This window comes from Chrysochloris asiatica, unplaced genomic scaffold (assembly GCF_000296735.1).
Source record: "Chrysochloris asiatica unplaced genomic scaffold, ChrAsi1.0 scaffold00222, whole genome shotgun sequence".
NCBI classification, from domain to species: Eukaryota; Metazoa; Chordata; class Mammalia; order Afrosoricida; family Chrysochloridae; genus Chrysochloris; species Chrysochloris asiatica.
Genome location: NW_006408740.1, coordinates 3263026 through 3269214, shown reverse-complemented (window position 1 = coordinate 3269214; position 6189 = coordinate 3263026). Strand labels below are relative to the sequence as shown.

The window sequence follows — 6189 nt, the reverse complement described above, 5'->3', positions numbered from 1 at the left end:
AAGGAATAGAAGCAAATACTGTTGCATGATGATGCACAGAGGTGATTGTAATCATTGCAATGAAATGATGAGTGGAAAACCGATGTTCTCCCGTATCACTCAATTCACAATAAAAACTTTTAAAAAAATTTTTTAACAACAAAAAAAGAGTATCATTACCCAATTGCCAAATTACATCATTATATAACTGCCAAATCACTGAGAATCATGTCCTAGAATAGCTGATCAATAATCTTAACTATCACAGCCAGCATTACACTTACTTCACTCCTCGATGTTTCTTTACCACCACATATATGTTGTTAATACGAAAATTAGTTAGAGAGATATTTTTACTGTTATTGTAAATGTGAAATGTTGGATAAGTGAGGAATTGTTATGGTGTACTCTCAAGTCGGTTCTAACTCATAGTGACCCTGTTTAGGGCTTCTGAGAATATTTATCTTTGTGGGAGCAGAAAGTCCCATCATTCTCCCCCAAGTGAGGAGTAGGTGTTTATATATATCAGAGTGGAAATGAACACAAAGAAATCAATGCCAAGGGATACCACATATTTATGGATGGCACTGAACTGTCATCAATATTTAAAATTTTATTGATGAATTAATAAAATTAGAAGAATTTTAAGAATTAGAAGACTGATCCCAGGTTCCAAGTACAGACTGAAGGTTCAAGAATTGCTATTAGACAAACATTCCTGCACATAAAGTGTTTCCAAAGTAGGTTCATTTTCTACCACATTCTTGAAGGACTGCACTTCCAAAGAAAGACTATAAGAAAATAAATTTATATATATACAATGTTCACCAAATCTCCTGACCCTTTAAAAAACTGTTTCTTTTTATGAAAACAACTAGAAGTAGCAATATTAAAACAGCAATGGTTATGCTCTGCATTCCAACATACCAACGACAGATCCCTACACTTTACCACTTTACTGGCTGTTTGACCTCAATTAATTTTCTTCTTTCACCCTCAGATATGTCCTCGACAAAAGAATGAAAAAGCTAATTTCTCTATTTTTCTGTTGTGTAATAATAAAAAGTAATCATTAACGTCTGTGAAAATTTTATGTTGTTGTCTATTTTCCCTAATTACCTTATGCCTCTGAAATACAACCTCTGAAATTAATGAAGACATCTCATTTTAAATATCAGATTACTACAGAACAAACTCCATTTTCCTAAAATCCTTAATGCTGTTATCTCTTTACATGGATAGCCATGATAAATAAAGGCAGCAGTTTTTATCTATAGCATACATAGATTTTTTTTAAACTAATGCCAAGTAAATCTATGGGAAATTTTTAAACTCTACTTAGAAAATCATGTTTTGCTTACAACCAAATGATTCACGAAAAACAGTGAGTCTTCATACTCCTCCTTTATCCCAGTAATAGTAATTGGCTGTGTGTCAACCTGACTGTACCTTGATTATCAATGGTTTGGCAATTATGATGAAGTCATCCACCATGATGAAATCTGATACAATATAATCATCTCCATGATGAGAGCTCTTGTAATCAGTCAATAAGTTATAAGGAAGTTTGCTCACAACTATGGCCTGCTTCTAATATATATGGACATTTTGGCAAAGCTTTTTTGCTTTTTGCTAGACATTTGGATCCTGCATCTGGTTCATCGTCATCTGATCTCTGGTTCTTCAAACTCGAGCCAGTGGCCTGCCATACTGTCTGATCATATTGAAATCCATTAGTCCGTGAGTCTGCAGCCTGCTATCTTGCCTTCTTCTAACCTTGCATTCATCTGACTCTGCACCCAGCAATCTGCCATCTAACCTGCTAATCACTGAGCCACTAAATTCTGTTGAATCATTCCTGACAATGAAACCATTCTTAGCCCCATCTAATGAGATTAACCTATCTATGGTGTGGTACTGTAGGATCAGCACTGGACTGTGAACCACAAGGTCAACAGTTCAAAACCACCAGTTCCCTCCTTAAAAACCCTATACAGCATCACTATGAGTTGGAACCCACTTGAGGCACTTAAAACATGGTTATTGTGTGTGTGTCATGATCTGAGAAATTGCCTGCAGTGATGCCTGGGGCTCTATCTGAGTCATTATCTAAGTTAGATGTCCTATAAGACATTAATGAATGTTTCCAGGAACCACCACCACACCATTTTTGCTCCTATCACTGTAACTACAATTAAGTCCCAGCAAGCTCCAAAAGGTGAAGTACAAAATATGACTTAGAAAGAGTTACGCTACACTCGAAAAAGAATGCTTGATTTTTCTAATATGTACAAACAGAAACCTGGTATAGAATATTTATGAAAATGGTTATTTATGATGTGAGACAATGGTGCAAAGTATATAAAGTTGAGTCTATATGGGCCCACTATGACAGATTCTTCATTCCATGTTTCAGCTCAAGAGTTCAGTAGAGTATTTAAAATTTATTTAGTTGGTTCACAGGATATGCCTTAGTAAGCTGTGTTGTTGTTGTTATGTACTGTGGAGTCGGTTCCAACTCACAGCGACCCTATACAAGGTTTCAGAGACTGTAAATCTTTATGGGAAAAGAAAGCCTCATTTTCCTCCCGCAGAACAGCTGGTAGTTTCGAACTGCTGACCGTGAGATTAGCATCCCAATTCATAACCACTACGCTACCAAGGTTACGAATCGGGCTGCGAACCTTAAGGTCAGCGGTTCGAAACTACCAGCCGCTCCGCGGGAGAAAGATGAGGCTTTCTACTCCCGTAAAGATTTACACCCTTGGAAACCTTGTACAGGGTCGCTATGGGTCGGACCCGACTCGATGGCACTTAACAACAACAACAACAATGCTACCAAGGCATCAAAAGGCTTAGGGAAATTGGGATGTAAGAGTGGATTTATCAGATTAGACCTATAGACGCTTATGAACTGCAAAGAGGACATACCTTTTACAATGTTGAGGAAAACATTTGTGAAGGGAAACCCAGAATCCCTGAAGATTCTTATGATAGTTATGTAAGTCAGAATTAACACACTTAACTACAATGGGGGTGACTGGACACCGTGGTAGCCAAGTGACAGCACTTAATTAACAAAGACATTACATGGGTGATTACTGTAATGGACAGCAGATTCAAAGCAGTAATAATTTATGGCACTGGTTATTAGGCATTATGTCTATTTCTTTTCAAGAGTGAAATAGATAGGAAACCTATTAAATATTTCCTTGATCTGTACAAGCAGAAAAATTCTAGGTCAAGTGAACTGTCCTATAGGCAGTCTAACTTGAATCACCATTAAAGAATTACACTCCCTCAATCAATTCTCAGACCTGAGCCAATTTATAAATCCACAACCCATTGAGTAAAGGGGGCCAAGTTCCTTTGAGCAAAGGACCCCATTAACCTGGTCAAAATGCATACTGTTACTCGTCCTCACAACCTTCCCCCAAGTACTCTACAGCCTTTTACAACTATTAATTGGGGAAAAGGAAATCAACATAATTTTCAGGAATTACTAACTAGCACTAAATTGACACTAATTCAGGAGATGTAAAATGCCAAAGTATTCCAACAGTCAAATTAGGGGCATATGGAGGCCACATTATTCAAGGAGTCTTAGCTCAGGTCCATCTCACAGTGGGCCCAATGGGTCTTCCCCACTTTCCTAGTTCCAGAAAGCATAATTAGAATAGGCATACACAGCAACTGACAGAACCCTCACATTGGATACCTGACATGTGGAATATGGGATAATATGGTAGGAAAAGTCAAGTGGAAGTCATTAAACTGCCCTTAACCTAGGAAAATAATAAACCTAGGAAAAAGACTTGTGCCACCACACATACATACAAAGGGTCTTCAGAGTTCACAAAAAAAATCATATTATGAAAAAACGATGGATTTCAAAATTGTTTTACACCAAAATACACTTGTACTAACTTATTACAATACAACACGTCTGCACAGGATCTAGTTTGAGGCACTTAACCAATTTGAAAAGAGTCCCTATCAGAGTAACATGAATTCTGCTGAAATTAAAGCAGGAACAAACATAAAATTTATCATGAAGCTTGGGTGGAAGAATGATGAAATAAATCATTGAGACTTTACATAAAGTTTTGGGGGATAATGTCCCAAAGAAATTACCAGTTTACAAATAGATTTCTCATTTTAAGTGAGGATGACATGTAACACAGTCTACAAACATATTGTTCTATATCCTACTTCGCTATCAAGTGGGATCTTTTATTAAAAGATCCTGAGTGGTAACCTATGGTGCAACTATTGGTTATCTCCATGTGCAGAAAAAAGAAGAGTGATGAAAATTGAAGATGCATGGAATCAATTAGTTCAATGGACTAATTAATAGAACCCATGAACACAAGTCTCCACTACAGAGACTAAAAGAACTAGATGGTGTCCAGCTACACTACCCACTGTTCTGAAAGAGATCACATTAGAAGGTCACAGACAGAGTGGGAGATAATTTGGAACAAAACTCAAAACTCAAAAAAAAAAAAAAGAAGAGGCTTACTGGTCAGAAAGAGACTGGAGGAACCTGAGAATACAGCTGGAATGTCTGAAATGAAACTTATCCTAATGGCTCAGTATTCAACCCAGCAGTGGATAAGTATATAGGGGGAACAACAACAACATTAGTGAGGTATGCTCATCATGGAATGGTCAACCACTCAAGACATAAAGGGCGGGGACTAAGCACAAGGTGGGTGGGTGAACTGGCAGATGCATCATCTGGTCTCGGAGACAGTGACAAGAGTTATCTGGGTTCCACTACTTAACAGGAAACCTTTTCCAGGGACCCAGCCAAGAGGGAGACCCGCAACATTCCCAATGATGTCCATGACATTCAAGTGGAGCCGCAGGAAACAGTTCTACAGCACTGGTGCTGCTGCAGCTGTTGCCATGTCTGCACCAGACGATCATCCTGGGTACCTGGTTTATGATGGTAAACTTACTGATTACTATTTTGTTAACTATATATGTGACTCATCCAAACTCAGTGCCAGCTGTCAACATTCAGTATGAAGGGATTGGTAATTACTATTCATCTGAGAGGATGGCAGATAATGAGTATGTTGTTTTGCTGTCTCTATTCTTAGGTTTATAATCAGTTCAATGATGGTGTGTGGAAGAATTTCTTATCAAGTGGGTTGGCTGATTTCATTCTTCTGTTATCACCTTTTTGACTTCCTTCTCAGTTGCTTGACTGCTATCGGTTCTCTCACCTAATTGCCAAGAATCAAAGAATATCTGGATCAACTACCTCATCTTCCCTACAAAGATGACCTCTTGGCATTGGACTCCAATTGCCTCCTGTTCATCCTTCTTGTGTTCTTTGTCTTTTTCATCATCTTTAATGCTTATCTGATAAAATGTGTTTAGAATTGCTATAAATACAACAACAACAGAAACTTGCTGGAGATTGCTGTGCACCCTGCCTTTGAAACACCTCCATGGTATGTCTGGCCCAACTATGAAATGGCAGTGAAGATGCCTGAAAAAGAACTACCATCTCCTTCCATACCTGCCTGAAGAACTCCTGCCTTTCTCAGGAAACGCTATGCCAACTTTTTGTCGTGCTTAATTTACAGAAGGCTGTCATACAGGGATCTCCAAAACTTAGTTGCTATAAAATTTGTTTTATTTGATTAAGCATTTGTTTTTAAAACACTAAGTAGCTTTCTGGACATCTGTTAAAAGTATTGAAGAGCAAAGATGTCAGCTTGAGGACTAAGGTGCGCCTGACCCAAGCCATGGTATTTTCAATAACCTCATATGCATGTGAAAGCTGGACAGTGAATAAGCAAGACCATAGAAGAACTGAAGCTTTTGAGTTATGGAGTTGGATGAGAATACTGAAAGTACCATGGGCTGCCAAAAGAACCAATAGATCCGTTTTGGAAGAAGTGCAGCCAGAGTGCTCCTTGGAAGCCAAGATGGCCAAACATCGTCTCTCATACTTCAGACATATTGTCAGAAGGGACAAGTCACTGGTGAAGGATATCACGTTTGGTAATGTGGAGGGTCAGAGAAAAAGAGGAAAACCCCCAACGAGATGGATTGGCCAAGTGGCAGCATCGATGGACTCAAGCATGGCAACAACAATGAGATTGGCCCAGGATTGGGCAGTATTTCGTTCTGCTGTGCATAAGGTCGCTATGGGTCGGTACCGACTTGATGGCACCTAACAACAACAACCAT

The 6189-nt window shown here is 38.6% G+C and overlaps 1 pseudogene; it reads left to right on the top strand.

The window, feature by feature from the left end:
- The first annotated feature begins 4806 nt into the window (after positions 1-4806).
- On the top strand, positions 4807-5520 carry LOC102823652 (annotated as a pseudogene).
- Positions 5521-6189: the final 669 nt, after the last annotated feature.